Source organism: Pristiophorus japonicus, chromosome 19, assembly GCF_044704955.1.
Source record: "Pristiophorus japonicus isolate sPriJap1 chromosome 19, sPriJap1.hap1, whole genome shotgun sequence".
Lineage (NCBI taxonomy): Eukaryota > Metazoa > Chordata > Chondrichthyes > Pristiophoridae > Pristiophorus > Pristiophorus japonicus.
The window spans coordinates 11,846,624-11,864,509 of NC_091995.1; positions in this window are offsets into that span (position 1 = coordinate 11,846,624).

The window sequence follows — 17,886 nt, forward strand, 5'->3', positions numbered from 1 at the left end:
GGTAGCTTTGGCATAGATACTGACATAGATACTGACATTTGATTTGTTTTGCGAAAGAAAATGTTCTGTTGACATCGACGGAGTGGAATATAGGCCGGGGCATTTAACGGGTGACCAACGCAGTACATCCTGTTTGGCGTCTCTGCCCGTATCCATGAGAAGAGCAAGTATTTATAGTCAGTGCATTCATTTTAATGGCACTACTCCAACAAGGACTCAGAGGGCCGGATATTTTCCCATTGTTTTTTTACAGTCGCACCGAAGTGGATTATTGCAAAAGGCCCAGGATTGTTCTTTTAGCAGCATTTGAAAGGGCAAACATTTTGTGGGTAATTTTAACCTAAACCTCCGGGAGGGAATCCCATGGGATCGGGTGGAGTGAAGGGTTTATACTCTGCCCAATATCATTCTCCGTTCTCTCCAATGGAGATTAAATTGAGCTGGTGTAAAATCAGCAGCGCTCCCGATCCCGTTAGTAGCCCGACCGGGGGAGTGGGAGTGGGGGCTGTTAAAGTTCCCCCTTTGAGTATCCGTTGTCCTTTGATCCGATTACTATTCTAATTTTTTACTTATGAGGGCAACTTTGTGCTGTGGCCTCATTCACACAAGTAACCGAGGTAGATTGTCCGAGCAGGGGCCGAGGAGAATTTTGTCTCGATGTTCTGGGCTGCATTCCGACTCCTGTTCCAAAGGTGAAAGGTCACAGACCATGCTAACTCGCTGCCCCACCCATTCCTTAACCTTTTGAACAGTTTAATGCCTCGTGTGCTTACTAGCATCTGACGTTGGAAAATCTCTTGTCCTGGTCATTGTCTATTACTGAAAACCAGCTGAGGCCTTTGGCCTGGTTGTTTTTATTCCTCCAGGGATGAGACCATCACTGGCAAGGCCGGCATTTATTGCCCATCCCTAATTGCCCTTGAGAAGGTGGTGGTGAGCCGCTGCCTTGAACCGCTGCAGTCCGTGTGGTGAAGATGCTCCCACAGTGCTGTTAGGGAGGGAGTTCCAGGATTTTGACCCAGTGACGATGAAGGACCGGCGATATATTTCCAAGTCGGGATGGTGTGTGCGACTTGGAAGTTACAAATTCGATGCCTCGGTCGCGCGCGAGTGTTCCGTCTGGTAGCAATTTGTTACCAACTGAGTGGCTTGCTGGGCTACTTCAGAGGGCAGTTAAGAGTCAACCACGTTGGGGTGTGGGACTGGAGTCACGTATAGGCTCAGATCGAGCAAGGACGCTAGATTTCTTTCCCTAAAGAACATCAATAAACCAGTTGGGTTTTTATGACAATTCGACAGCTTCATGGTCACTTATTTTTGGGTAAGGTCTGCCTGGTCATTGAGGAATTGAGACCGGAGAATTCATTGGGACTGTCATTCGGTGATGGAAATGGGACGTTCGGATTAGACGTTAAACTGAGGCCCCCTTCTGCACTCGGATGGATGTAAAAGATTCCATGGCACTATTTCGATAGAAGAGCAGGTGGAGTTCTCCCCGGTATTCTGGGGCCAATATGTATCCGTCAATCTACATCACTAAAAACAGATTATCCCGTCATTATCACATTGCTGTTTGTGGGAGCTTTCTGTGCGCAAATTAGCTGCCGTGTTTCCTGCATTACAACAATGACTACACTTCAAAAGCACATCATTGGCTGTCATGTGCTTTGGAATGTGCTGAAGTTGTGAAAGGCGCTTATATAAATGCACGTCTTTCTTTATGCCCATTGGGAATGGACAGAATTGCAAGTTAAAGGTCAATTAGACCAAAGAAAATGATCGAAGGAGGGACAATTATCTTGTCCGTCAAGCCATCTTATGTTCGATTCTCTCTCTCCATCCCATTACAGCTCCTGAGAGAAGACACTGCCACTTCTCTCCTTGCTCACCTTCTTACACCCAAGGAAACCCACGAATGTCTGAGTTATAATGGCCCTGAAATCCCGGCCTCACCGAGTCCGTACACAATACATACAGGTCCAGCGAGGCCTTGCAAAAGCTGTTTTTTGGCATGAAATGTGCATGTGCTGAAAACCGGCTTTTCCGCATCTGTCAAGATATCTCTTGACAGATCTTCCGCATCCCCAGGAGAAGGACATCTGCGCGGGCGAAATTGGGCTATTTGCCCATCTCTTGCCCAATGAATGTCCTTCAACTCTTGCGCCTGGTAAAAGTAGGCTGTGCACCTGCTTTTACCAGCGTAAGAGTTTTAAAACATATAAAAATTACATTTAAATGCACATTTTTATAGTAAAATCCCTGTCCACTGAGGTAAGTTTATTTTAAATCCTATTAAAACACATTTAAAAAAAATCCCCAAAATATATAATTTTTCTGAAACATTTAATTAACTTTAATTTCAATTAATTTTAAATATGTGAGTTTTTTTTTAAATTTATTATGTTGTGTTTGGTGTTTTGGGGGTTATTCTCATTGATCATAATGGGAATACGTAAAAGCAGAGTTCCCATTATTATCAATGAGAATACTGCACCGTGATTGGTTGTCCAGCTCCACGTGACTCCAGTTTCTCCATCCGTATCTCCAAGACGTGGACATGCTGCGAAGCTCGGGAAGAGAAGGCATCCAACCGGGATCCAAGGTGCCTCTGGGACCACCAGGTACTTTCGTAGAAAAGTTTTGTCTGAAGGAAATCTCCGACTGGAATTTCAGGGCCAATGTGTAATATTCGTCTCTGAGAAGTTGGTTTCTGTTTCTGTGATCTCAGCAGCCCAGCCACCATCACAGCCCTTCGCCTCCTGGGCCCAGAATTGGGCAGAGCTCTGATACTCCAGGATTTACACTGTGTTCACAGAGAATTACTTGCAAGACTTTGCCATTGACGATTGTGAATAAACTCCACTGCTAATCCCTCTTCTATTTCCAAGTCTGGGATTACTGAACATAAACATGAACAAACCAGAACATCTGCCACTCAGTACACACGGCTTATTCAGCTGACAGACATAATGAATTACTTGTGCCTTCTATCAGCACACTGGCAACATGAAGTACATTATTTTGCACCAAAATACATTCTGAAGGCTCTTTTGGATAAAATATTCTCATCCTTGTTTTCAAATCCCTCCATGGCCCCGCCCCTCCCTATCTCTGTAGCTTCCTCCAGCCCACAACCCTCTGAGATCTCTGCCCTCCTCCAATTCTGGCCCCTTGCTCATCCCCAATTTTAATTCATTGCTGGCCATGCCTCCAGCTGCCTAGGCTCTAAGCTCTGAAATTCCCACCTAAGCCGCTCCTCCTCTCTACCTCTCTCTCCTCCTTTAAGATGCTTCCCTGAAAATCTACCCCTTTGACTAAGCTTTTGGTCACCTGTTCTATTATCTCCTTATGTGGCTCGGTGTCAAATGTTTGTCTGAATTCACCCCTGTGAAGCATCTCGGGATGTGTTACTACGTGAAAGGTGCGATATAAATGCATGTTTTTGTTGTTGTTCCTGCTCCTCACCATTGAGGCAGTGAGGCCTGATGGGAAGTGCATGCCTGGGTACATCAATGAGGGCGCGATATGATGCCTTTTATGGTAAATTAACCTGCTGACATTGAAAAAGTCTTGACTCGCGCAGGAAGAATTCCAGATAACAGGGAGGTATCAGAGGCAGTCTGCGTCCATTCAGAAGATGGACAGAGAACTGGTGAGGGCAGGGGGTGAGGGTAAGGCGGGGCAGGGAGAGGGAAGAAGCGAGAAAAGCAGAGAGACATGTTTGTGCAGCTTTGCCTCTGAAAATAACTTGTTGGTTCTTTCTCCTTTTGTCTTTGGCTTCCCTCCATCAGTTTAAATTGTCAGGAAAACAGTGTCAGAGGCCTAGAAATGTGTCTCGCGCAGTGGGGCAGAATGGTCAGTATCGGCTCGACCACCCGTCTGATATTAGACACTGAATGTGAGGTGCTGTGTATAACGGGTGACCAATCTGATACCTCCCGTTCTGCACCAGTGCCCGAGACCAATTTCTAGGCCTGTAGGTGTTTTGTGGTAACACGGGCCTACACATAGGCTGTTGCTCAGCACTCAGTACCGATCCCAACACACAAGCGATTCGGATCCTTTGCCTCTTCAGCAACTTACAGTAACAGTGTATTTCACCGAAAGGTGTGAAACAAGATGACTAATAGAACAAGATAATACAGTCCCCCAGGGCGGCTGAGGTTATCTGAGGTGAGAGAGGAGAGAAAAGCAAAGTGGGCCAGAAATCAAAAGGTAGCCAGGGGTTTTCTCAGAATGACTCAGCATGGAATTTATATCGAAGTGATCGAGCTGAGAGAAAGATGTTATTGTGAGGATTCACTGGACAATATTTCACCTTGTACACTGAGACAGACAGCAGGGCAATTCTGTCACCTTTCAGCATTGTGTTTCCCTGGCAACCAATTCGCACCGTGTCAATGAGTTTAAATATATTTTCTTGTTTAAATCAGTGTATTAAAATATAATGCTGCATTCTGTTTGGATAATTTACTTAACAGATTATTCCCCTCCCTCCCGACTGGGTAAGCCCGGGTTACGCCAGGGTTAGGCCCAGTGAGAATCTGACCTCAAACTCTGCACTGACCAATTGACCATGTCGCAGTGCAGCCCTGGAACTATCCCCACACCCCAAAGGTTAGGGGTCCATTTGAGTCCAACTCCCTGGGCTGGAGTCCCACAGGATGGGGTGTTTCACCCCGCCCAAAACACCCTCCGTTCACTTTGACATCGACCGTGCGCTGCACCCGATCCCGCGGGATTCCCGTCCGGGAAGCTCGATTAAAATGAACCCCCTTAATTCTCCGACTCAGGGCCATCCAGAGCCGGCTGGCCCCAGGCCCGATCACTTGACAGGGTGGATGCAGGGAGGATGTTTCCCCTGGCTGGGGAGTCTAGAACCAGGGGTCACAGTCTCAGAATAAGGGGTTGGCCATTTAGGACTGAGATGAGGAGAAATTTCTTCACTCAGAGGGTGGTAAATCTTTGGAATTCTCTACCCCATAGGGCTGTGGATGCTCAGTCGTTGAATATATTCAAGACAGAGCTGGATCGATATTAAGGGAATCAAGGGATATGGGGATAGTGCAGGCAAGTGGAGCTGAGGTAGAAGATGAGCCATGAACTTATTGAATTGTGGAGCATGCTTGATGGGCCTTATGGCCTACTCCTGCTCGTGTTTCTTATGTTCTTTTGTTTCCCCTATCCTGAAAACTGTCCTTTGATGCCTTGCCAAGAAAATTGGAAAAGTAACGAAGAAACTCCCAAGGGCTGTCTCCTGTGCTGCACATCCAGCCGGCACTGTTGGAATAACTGGACATTGCAGGAACTGGGCAAAGGTCGGGAGAGAGAAGGACCAGAGTCATACTGAGAATGGAGGCAGTTGAAGGAGAGGAGCCACCAGTCAAAACCCAAGGGCAGATTACTGGAAGAGGATCAAAATATGAAGAACTGGAAGGAAGGAGTAAGACAAAGAAGAAAGACTGAGAGGATCTGAAATGACCTTGCTCTAACAGAGGTTTATTCAGTGCGTACCGGACAGTATCGCAATATGTGCTACCCTCTATCCTTACACATCTAACAGCTCTGTGTGACCAGAAGTGGTCACCTCGTGTGTCTGAACTGCAACACGTGATATTAATTTGGATGATATAATTTCTGTGGTGGGTTTTACGGGAATCCACCTTGCACCGAAGCAGGTCTTGCTGTGGGGGCCTGATCCCAAGGCAGCACTTTCCTGCTCCTCACCTGTACCAGCCACACACTTACTTTCTTCTGCCGGGACTATCTTTCCTTCACAATTGTACTTTGCCTTCCCATTAGTTCAACCACATCCTGCTCGGCATAATCCTTACAAAGAATCATCGGGCATTTCCTGGTAACTAAAGCATTCTGCTGTATTGTGGGCCTGAGTTTACAGACTGTCAAGGGGCACCTCTCTTCACACAACTGAAAGTCTGTCTTGTGGTCCACTCCTCCCCCCTTTCAGTGACGGGGACTTTCCTTCCAACTGCAATAACAACATAAGGACTGGAGAGACGAGAGAAATACATCGAATTTTACAGCCCAGAAACAGACCATTCAACCCAACAGGTCCATGCTGGTGTTTCTGCTCCACACGAGTCTCCTCCCACCCTGCTTCATCTCACCCTATCAGCATATCCTGCTCTTCCTTTCTCCCTCATCTACTTATTCAGCTTCCCCTTAAATACATCGATGCTATTCACCACAACCATTCCCTGTGTAGTGAGTTCCACATTCTCACCACTCTCTGGGTAATGAGGTTTTTCCTGAATTCCTGATTGGGATTGTCCTCCTTAGACCAGTGGAGGTTAAGAGACGATTTAATAGAGGTGTTCAATATTATGAATGGGTTTGATAGAGTAAATAGGGAGAAGCTGTTTCCACTGGCAGGAGGGTCGGTAAGCAAAGGTCACAGATTTAAGATAACTGGCAAAGGAACAAGAGGCGACATGAGGAGAATTTTTTGATGCAGCGAGTTGCTACGACACGGCGGTGGAAGCAGATTCAATAGTCAATCTCAAATGGGAACTGGATCAATACTTGAAAAGGAAATAAATTGCAGGGCTCTGGGGAAAGGGGAGGAGGGAGTGGGACAAATTGGAATGCTCTCTCAAAGAGCCGGCACAGGAATGACGGGCCGAAGGACCTCCTTCTGCTCTGTGAAATTCTTTGATTCTATTTAGAAATTGTTGTATGTAAAAAAATGACAAAATATAAAGACTTATTTTATTCATTCCAGGGATGTGGGCATCACTGGCAAGTCCAGCATTTATTGCCCATCCCTAATTTCCCTTGAGAACATGGTAGTGAGCCGCGACCTTCTTGAACCGCTGCAGTCCGTGTGGTGAAGATACTCCCACAGTGCTGTTAGGGAGGGAGTTCTAGGAATTTGACCCAGCGACGATGAAGGAATGGCGATATACTTCCAAGTCAGGATGGTGTGTGCTTGGAGGGGAATGTGCAGTGGTGGTGTTCCCATGTGCCTGCTGCCCTTGTCCTTCTCGATGGTAGAGGTCGTGGGTTTAGGACGTGCCACTGAAGAAGCCTTGGCGAGTTGCTGCAGTGCATCTTGTAGATGGTACACACTGCAGCCACGGTGCGTGGTGGTGGAGGGAGTGAATGTTGAAGGTAATAGATGAGGAGCCAATCAAGTGGGCTGCTTTGTCCTGGATGGTGTCGAGCTTCTTGAGTGTTGTTGGAGCTGCACACAACCAGGCACCTGGAGAGTATTCCATCACACTCCTGACTGATGCCTTGTAGATGGTGGAAAGGCTTTGGGGAGACAGGAGGTTAGACACCCACCGCAGAATACCCAGCCTCTGACCCGCTCTTTGTCAGTAAGAACCTTCGGGACAAGGCTGCAGAAAGGAGCTTTCAATTGAAGTGAAGGGAATAGACTGATCTCTCACTGTACCTCCTGCATCACACAGTGAGTGGGACGACAATGGGACTCTGATACTGAGATTGGATGATGACCCTTTCCCACTGGATGGTTTTCTCTGCACCTCTCCATTGGTCCATGGGATGAGCAGTTCTCCACAGTGACACTTCCGCATGGGTAAGCCTAGATCGTGAGTGTTGGAAGGCTATTTTATAATGGGGGATGTAAGAGATTGCAGCCTATCTTGATAAATGAAAGAAATTGCATTGATATAGCGTCTTCCACAACCTGAAGATGTCCCAAAGTGCTTTACAGTTCTCGTGCCTGTTCGTCCCACCCCCTGTTCTTTCCTTGCAGCCCTGTAATTGTCCATTCTATATTTATCCAATTCCCTTTTGTAAGTTACTATTCAATCTGCTGGATCTGGGATTGATTGGCACATACCCAATCAAATCCAAGAAGGGTCAGAGGTCGCGATGGAAGGTGAGCAGGGTAACAGAGACAAAGGGAGGTCACATCACAGAGAGGAGCAGAACTTCCTGGCGGTGGACATTCGTGGAGAAGTGTCAGTGAATTAAACAATACCCACACAGCAAAATATGACCGTGTTCTGACAAAGGCTCCATTGCTCAGACATCGAGCTGTCTGCACTGTCCACAGGTGCTGCCTGACCTGCTGTGTGTTTCCAGTACTTGCTGCTGTTGTTTGTGAATTGTCCTTGTTACTTTGTCCGCTGATGTCTCCTGTTTGGTAACAATATGGAAAAATAGCTCAGGATATTGATGACCAAACTATTTATGAGTTCTTGCAAGACAGGAGTGAACTCTCAGTGTGTATTCAGTAGCTGCTGGGCACGATCTCTCCGCTCTGTGTGAAAGCAAAGGGAAAGGGCAAATAACTGGAACAATTCTGCCATTTGCTGGTAGCACAGAGAAGAGGTTCATTTATTCATGATGATCATGATGGGTTTGTCATATGATTCTCATTTTGAATAAATATTGATTAATCACGGATTCCTACATCACGGAAGGAGACCATTCGGCCATCGTGTCTGTACCGGCTCACTGAAAGAGCTGTCCAATCAAGGGCAATAAATGCTGTCCTTGATAGCGATGCACATCTCGCAAGAATGACTTAAAAAGGACAAGATGACACAGGGTCAATATAGTAAAATGCAAGTTCCTCTCCACACAAAGAGTGAGTAACACTTGGAATGGGCTCCTGGATATAGTGGAAGCAAAAACACTGAAATAATCTAACAGAAAGTGGAATGCTGCAATGAAGTGGGAATAGTAGAGTCTTCCTGGATGGATCGAGTAAGATGGGCCGAATGCTCATCCTAATCCTAAAATATCCGGTGAAGTTGCCCAAGGTGCACTGATGAGTGAGGAAGAGCAACTGTGCCCCCTGTTGGTGAATCATCAGTACGACACAGAACAATTCTACATCAAAAAACACAAATACTGCAGATGCTGCAAACCTGAACCGAAGACAGAAAATGCTGGAAACGCTCAGCAGGTCAGACAACATCAGTGGAGACAACAGACAAGTTGGCTTTTCGGTCAAGAAATAAACAGGTGGGCACCGTGGGTACAGACCACCTCGCCAGCACAGTGTTGTGACTGTGAGGATCCACATCCCAAGTACCTCTCCCTCCCCCTGTCTCCAGAATCACTGGCACATCCATCCTATATTGCTAGCAGCTCCTACCAGCGAGAAAGTGGGAGCAATAGTTAAGGACTGAAGCTGTTAAAGTCAATATTAAGGCTAGAAAGATGTAAAGTGCCTCATAGACAAACCAGGTATCTACAGGCCTGTCAGTTTAACGTCAGTTGTGAGGAAGCTACTAGATTCTGTCATTAGGATAGAGTGACTGAGCACTTGAACAAATATGAGCTGATTGGGGAGAGGCAGCATGGCTTTGTTAAAGGAAAGTCATGTCTGACTGATCCCGTTGAATATTTTGAGGAGGTCACTAATAAGATAGACAAGGGAGTGTCTGTGGGTGTGATCTATATGGATTTTCAGAAGGCATTCGATGAAGTTCCACACTAAAGATTATTGGTAAGAATGAGAGTGTGCAGAATTGGAGGTAGTCTCTTGACTTGGGTTGGACATTGTCGGGCGGTGGGAGACAGAGAGTGGGGATAAAGGGTCAGTACTCAGATTGACAGGATGTGACAAGTGGTGTTCCCCAGGGATCTGTTCTGGGGCCTCAATGTTTCACCATATTAATTAATGACTTGGATGAAAGTTGTATATCCAAGTGTGCAGATGACATTAGCAGGGACAGTAAGTAGGGCCAATGGGAGCAGGGAGTGGCAAAAGGATATAAACAGATTAAAGGAGTGGGCAAAACGGTGGCAGATGGAGATGGACTTGTGGGCAAGTGTGAGGTCATCCACTTTGGACATAAGATAAATCTAAATGGTGAGAAACTCGGGATGGGAGAGGAACAAAGGGATTTGGGAGTCCAAGTACACAAATCATTTAAAGCCAGTAGACAGGTACAAAAAGCAATCACAAAGGCTAGTGGAGTGTTGGCCTTTATCTCAGGGGGGGATTACAAAGGGGAGGGAATTATGCTGCAGTTGTACAGAGTGTTAGTCAGACCCCACCTGGAGCACTGAGCCCAGTTTTGGGCAGGAGGGGGTACAGCAATGATTCACCAGAATGATACCGGGGTGGAAAGGGTTAATTATGAGAGCAGGTTGGCCTGTATTCCATGGATATAGAAGATTGAGGGGTGATCTGATCGAGGGGTTTAAAATGTTAAAAGGATTCGATAGGGTAGAAACAGAGAAACTATTTCTGCTGGTGGGGGAAGCAAGAACAAAGGGACATGACCTTAAATTAGAGCCCGGCCATTTAGGAGGGAAATCAGGAAGCACTTTGTCACACAAAGGGCAGTGGGAATCTGGAACTCTCTTCCCCAACACACTGTGGACACCGGGACAATTGATATTTTCAAGGCGGAGATCAATAGATTTTTGTTGGATTAGGGTATATGGAGCAATGGCAGTAAATGGAGTTCAGGTACAGTTCAGACATGATCGAATAGAATGGCAGAACAGGATCGAGGGTTTGAATGGCCTCCTCCTGTTCTTGCGTTTCTATCTCTGCACAAATGTGGTGTGGATAATAGAATAGGTGAATTTTAATATTTGAAAATCCTGCCATGTAAACATAATAAATATAACAGGAACTCATAACATCTTACCCTGTAAACAAAGCATAGAAAATATCACAACGTGTATTTATATAGTGCCTTTAATGTAGTGAAACATCCCAAGGCCCTTCACAAGAGTGATTATCAAACAAAATTTAACACTCGGCCACAAAAAGAGATATTACACATGTTATGCATCTGGACTTGTAGATACTCTGTACAGCCACCAGAGGGCTCATTCCCTGGAGTCCCAAGGGATCTCATAATCCCTTGGGAGCACAGGTACTCAAGAGTGCTTCACAGGTTGGAGAGGCACTCTGGAGACCTGTAATAAAAGACTACGGTCACATTTTACTTTGAGCTCACAGTGTTCAGTCTGACTCTTTCTCCATACATAACAACTGGCGACGATAAACAGGTAGCGAACCCAAAGATGCAGAGAACAGTGGGCATCCTGGAGAAATTCTCTGAGGGAGATGATTGGGAAACTTTTGTGGAGCGACTCGACCAATACTTCGTGGCCAACGAGCTAGATGGGGAAGAGAGTACTGCCAAACGTAGAGCGATCCTCCTCACCATCTGTGGGGCACCAACGTATGGCCTCATGAAGAAACTGCTCACTCCAGCGAAACCCACGGAAAAATCGTATGGCGATTTGTGCACACTGGTCCGACAGCATTTGAACCCAAAGGAAAGCGTTCTGATGACGAGGTACCGATTCTACACCTACAAAAGATCTGAAGGCCAGGAAGTGGCCAGTTATGTCGCCGAGCTAAGACGCCTTGTAGGACATTGAAAATTTGAAGGACATTTGGAGTAGATGCTCAGAGACTTTTTCATACTTGGCATTGGCCACGAAACTTCGCAAACTTTTGACTGCAGAAACCCCAACCTTGAATAAGGCCATAGCAATAGCCCAGGCCTTCATTGCCACCAGTGACAATACTTAGCAAATCTCTCAGCACACAAGTGCTGCTACAAGTACTGTGAACAAAGTGATGTTGTTTTCGAATCATAACGGACAGGGCAGGTCACACATACCTGCAGCAACACGTCCGCAGATGTCTCAGAGTCCACCATCAAGGGTGATGAATGCTAAGCCATTAATACCTTGTTGGCACTGCGGGGGTGATCATCGTTTCCATTCATGCCGATTCAAAGGATACATTTGCAAGGGTTGTGGAACAATGGTACACCTCCAATGAGTATGCAGGCGAGCTGCTAGGCCTTCTAAACCTGCAAATCACCACATTGCCGATATGGACAGATCCACGGAGGATCACGACGAAACAGAACCTCTGATAGAGGAGGCAGAGGTACATGGGGTGCACACATTCACCACAAATTATTCCCCGATCATGCTGAAGGTTGAACTAAATGGACCCCCGGTGTCAATGGAGCTGGACACGGGCGCGAGCCAGTCCATCATGGGTAAAAAGACTTTCAAAAGGTTGTGGTGCAACAAGGCCTCAAGACCAGTCTTAACTCCAATTCTCACGAAACTAAGAACTTACACAAAACAACTGATTCTGATAATCGGCAGTGCTACCGTAAAGGTCTCCTACAATGGAGCGGTGCACAAAATACTACTCTAGGTGGTACCTGGCGATGGTCCCACACTGCTCAGCAGGAACTGGCTGGGAAAGATACGTTGGAACTGGGACGACGTCCGAGTGCTATCGCCCGCTGACGACACTTCGTGTGCACAGGTCTTAAACAAATTTCCTTCGCTGTTCGAACCAGGCATCGGGAAATTCCAAGGAGCAAAAGTGCAGATCCACCTAATTCCAGGGGCGTGCCCCATCCATCACAAGGCGAGAGCAGTACCGTACATGATGAGAGAAAGGGTAGAAATTGAGCTCGACTGGCTACAAAGAGAGGGCATCATCTCACCGATCGAGTTCAGCGAGTGGGCCAGTCCTCAAGGGAAACGGCACCGTCAGAATCTGTGGTGATTACAAAGTAACTATCAATCGTTTCTTCCTGCAGGACCAATACCCACTACCAAAAGCCGACGACCTCTTTGCAACGCTGGCGGGAGGAAAGACTGACGAAGCTGGATCGAACCTCAACCTACATGACGCAGGAAGTGGAGGAATCATCGAAGGCCCTCACCTGCATCAACATGCACAAAGATCTTTTTGTTTATAACAGATGCCCGTTTGGAATCCGATCAGCGGCGGCGATATTCCAGAGAAACATGGAAAGTTTACTGAAGTCAGTTCCGCACACCGTGGTCTTCCAGGACAACATCTTGGTCACAGGTCGGAACACAGTCGAGCATCTGCAGAACCTGGAGGAGGTTCTTAGTCGGCTCAACTGCGTGGGGCTCAGCTTAAAATGCTCGAAGTGTGTTTTCCTGGCACCTGAAGAGGAGTTCATGGGAAGGAGGATTGCGACGGACGGCATCAGGGCCACCAACGCGAAGACGGAGGCAATAGAGAACGCACTGAGGCCACAGAATGTGACGAAGCTGCGGTCGTTCCTGGGACCCTTGAACTACTTTGGTAACTTCTTGCCGGGTCTCAGCATCGTGTTAGAACCATAACATGTCTTACTACGAAAAGGGGGCGAATGGGTTTGGGGCAAAAGCCAAGAAAATGCCTTTGTAAAAGCGAGAAAATTGTCATACTCAAACAAATTGCTTGTGTTGTATGATCCATGTAAGCATTTGGTACTAGCATGTGATGCATCGTCATATGGCATTGGATGTGTATTGCAATAAGCTAATGATTTCGGGAAACTGCAACCAGTTGCTTATGCATCCAGGAGTCTGTCTAAGGCCAAGAGAGCCGACAGCATGATTGAAAAAGAAGCGTTAGCGTGTGTTTACGGGGTAAAGAAAATGCATCAATATCTGTTTGGGCTAAAATTCGAAATGGAAACTGACCATGAGCCACTTATATCCCTGTTTTCCAAGAGTAAAGGGATGAATACCAACGCATCGGCCCGCATCCAAAGATGGGCACTCACGTTGTCCGCATACAACTACGTCATCCGCCACAGGCCAGGCACAGAAAACTGTGCGATGCTCTCAGTAGGCTGCCATTGCCCACCACAGGGGTGGAAATGTTGCAGCCCGCAGATCTAGCCATGATTATGGAAGCATTTGATAGTGAGCAATCACCTGTCACTGCCTGGCAGATCAAAACCTGGACAAGCCAGGACCCCTTATTATCTCTAATCAAAAAGCTGTGTGCTTCACGGGAGCTGGTCCAGTGTTCCAGTGGAAATGCAGGAAGAGATAAAGCCGCTCCAGCGGCACAAAGATGAAATGTCTATACAGACTGCCTTCTGTGGGGCAATCGAGTAGTGGTCCCCAAGAAGGGCAGAGACACCTTCATCCATGAACTCCACAGTCCCACCCAGGCATCGTAATGATGAAAGCGATAGCCAGATCCCATATGTGGTGGCCCGGCATCGATGCGGACTTAAAGAGTCCTGTGTTCACACATGTAATACATGCTCGCAGTTAAGCAATGTACCCAGGGAGGCGCCGCTAAGTTTATGGTCTTGGCCCTCCAAACCGTGGTCGAGGGTACACGTCGACTATGCAGGCCCGTTCTTGGGTAAAATGTTCCTTTTGGTTGTAGACACGTACTCTAAGTGGATTGAATGTGAGATAATATTGGCTAGCACGTCTGCTGCCACCACTGAAAGCCTGCGGGCCATGTTTGCCACACATGGCTTACCCGATGTCCTGGTGAGCGACAATGGACCATGTTTTACCAGTGCTGAGTTCAAAGAATTTATGACCCCTAATGGGATCAAACATGTCACATCTGCCCCGTTTAAACCAGAGAGAGTGCAGTGCATACCATCAAGCAAGGCTTGAAGAGGGTAACTGAAGGCTCACTGCAGACTCGCCTATCCCGAGTCCTGCTTAGCTACCGCACGAGACCACACTCACTCACTGGGATCCCACCTGCTGAACTGCTCATGAAAAGAGCACTTAAGACAAGGCTCTCGTTAGTTCACCCTGATCTACATGAACAGGTAGAGAGCAGGCGGCTTCAACAAAGTGCATAACATGATAGCGCATATGTGTCACGCGAGATTGAAGTCAATGATCCTGTATTTGTATTAAATTATGGGCAAGGTCCCAAGTGTCTGTGGCCAAAGAGGGGAGCAGGGTGTTTCGGGTCAAACTTTCAAATGGACTCATTCATCGGAAACATTTGGACCAAATCAAACTCAGATTCACGGACTACCCTGAGCAACCCACCTTGGACCCTACCTATTTTGATCCCCCAACACACATACCAGTGGCAACCGACACCACGGTTGACCACGAAGCAGAACCCATCATCCACAGAAGCCCTGCAGGGCCCAACACACCAGGTAGCCCAGCAAGGCCAGCTGCACAGCAGCCCAGCGAGGGACCAACAAATGACTCAACAACACCAGCTTTCACACCGAGATGATCAACCAGGGCAAGAAAGGCCCCAGATCAACTGACATTGTAAATAGTTACACTACTGACTTTAGGGGGGAATGTTGTTATGTATCTGGACTTATATATACTCTGTACAGCCACCAGAGGGCTCATTCCCCAGAGTCCCAAGGGAATCTCATAATCCCTTGGGAGCACAGGTACTTAAGAGTGCTTCACAGGTTGGAGAGGCACTCTGGAGACCTGCAATAAAAGACTAAGGTCACACTTTACTTTGAGCTCACAGTGTTCAGTCTGACTCTTTCTCCATACACTACAACACAGATGACCAACAGCTTGATCAAAGATGTAGGTTTCGTGAAGCATCTTGAAAACGAGGAGACTGAAGAGTTGGAGAGGTTTAGGGAGGAAATTCCAGAGCTTAGGGTCTAGGCAGCTGAAGGAACAGCTGCCAGTGGTGGAGCGATGGAAATACGAGAATACACAAGTGGCCAAAATTGGAGGATGCAGAGATCTCGGAGGGTTGTCGGGCTGGAGGATGATACAGAGATAGGGAGGGGAGAGGCCAGGGTAGGATTTGAAAACAAGGATGAGACTGGTAGTCAATGTACGTCAGCAAGCCCAGGGCTGGGAAGTGAACATGACTTGGTGTGAGTTAGGATACGGGCAGCAGTGTTTTGGATGAGTTCAAGTTTCTGTAGGGTGGGAGATGGGAGGCCAGCCAGGAGAGCATTCTAGTAGTCAGGGCTAGCAGGAACAAAGGTATGGATTAGGGTTTCAGCAGCAGATGAGCTGAGGCAGAGGCGGAGTCGGGTGATGTTACGGAGGTGGAAGTAGGCGGTCTAGGTGATGGAGTGGACATGTGGTTAGAAGCTCATTTCGGGGTCAAATACATCACCAAGGTTGGTAACGGTCAGGTTCAGCCTCAGACAGTTGCCAGGGAGATGGTTGGAGTCACTGGCTTGGGAACGGAGTTCATGTTGGGGAGCGATGACAATGTCTTCCGTCTTATTATTTAGTTGGAGGAAATTCTGCTCATCCAGTACTGGAAATCAGACAAGCAGAGTGACAAGCAGAGAGTGGAGGGGTTGATAAAGGTGGTGGTGAGGTAGAGCTGGGAGTCGTCAGCGTTCATGTGGAACCTCAGGTTGTATTTTCTGATAATGTCAGTGAGGGGCAGCATGTAGATGAGCAATAGGAGCGGGCCAAGAATAGGACCTTGGGGGACACCGGGAGGAGAATCCATAGCAGGTGGTTCTCTGGCTGTGACTGGATAGATAAAAAAACAGGCGACAGGAACTGATAACATCTGTTAGCCAAATGATGTACTGTGTCCCTAAATATAATGGGTCTGAAATTCAGGCTCTGGGAAAGACCCGCTACTGCCCGTTTGTGGTGACCATGCGGCAGAATCCCATGGCCGCCGCTTTGTGGTCAACTGGCCGCCCTGACCCAAATTCAGGTGGGGGATTTTTCGGCCTGTCCCCACTTCTGCCCCACTGCTGCCAACCGCCGCAAGCACATCCTAAAAGTGTGGACCACCGCTAACCCTGACCTGCAGAATACACCGACACAAAGTCACCTGAAATAAACATTGCCCTGACGTTCGGTAACACCGACAGCTTTCTCAGTCGGTGCACCTTCTGCTGACTGTGTGTGGCCCGGCAGTGCCACGGCCCTTCAAGGGGAGGGCCCACTGCCGCGGCCGCCAGGTCTTTATTTTTGCCGGCCGACTTCCCGATCGCCCGGCAAAATAGTGCCCACGGGTTCAGCCAACAGGCAGCCTGGTACCCCCTCTAGGGTGCCAGGCCGTTGGCCCAGCCGAAACCCTCTCTTGTGGCCCAGTGGTCGAAGATATAAAATGCCCGATTCTCTCCTCTTTAACGGAGGGGAGAGAGCGTGGAGACAAACACGCACTGACATCACCACCGCTCCACCGCTGAGTAACAGAGGGGGAGTCCTGATCTCACCCCAACTTCCGCCCCTCAGCCTGCCTTACTGCCTCACTTCCGTCCCCACTATGACCCACTTCAGGTCCCACTTTAATAACAGTACAAAGTCCTGAAAATCAACGGAAAAGCTGTCTCAACGATCCTGGAAGCTGCAGGTATTTATCACTGATTATCGGGGTGGGATTTCCCAGACGCTGCGGGTATTTATCGGTGATTATCGGGTGGGATTTCCCAGACCCTGTGGGTATTTATCGGTGATTATCGGCTGGGACTTCCCAGACCCTGCGGGTATTTATCGGTGATTATCGGTGGGATTTCCCAGACCCTGCGGGTATTTATCGGTGATTATCGGGGTGGGATTTCCCAGGACCTGCGGGTATTTATTGGTGATTATCGGGTGGGATTTTCCCAGACCCTGCGGGTATTTATCGGTGATTATCGGGGTGGGATTTCCCAGACCCTGCGGATATTTATCGGTGATTATCGCTGGGATTTCCCAGACCCTGCGGGTATTTATCACTGATTATCGGGTGGGATTTTGCCAGACCCTGCAGTTATCTATCGGTGATTATCGGGGTGGGATTTTCCCAGACCCTGCGGGTACTTATCGGTGATATTTCCCAAACCCTGCGGGTGTTTATCGGTGATTATTGGGTGGGATTTTCCCAGACCCTGCGGGTATTTATCGGTGGGATTTCCCAGACCCTGCGGGTATTTATCGGTGATTATCGGGTGGAATTTTCCCACACCCTGCGGGTATTTATCGGTGATTATCGGTGGGATTTCCCAGACCCTGCGGGTATTTATCGGTGATTAACGGGTGGGATTTCCCAGACCCTGCGGGTATTTATCGGTGATTATCGGGTGGGATTTCCCAGAACCTGTGGGTATTTATCGGTGATTATCGGGTGGTATTTTCCCAGAACCTGCGGGTATTTATTAGTGATGATCGGGTGGGATTTTCCTAGACCCTGCGGGTATTTATCGG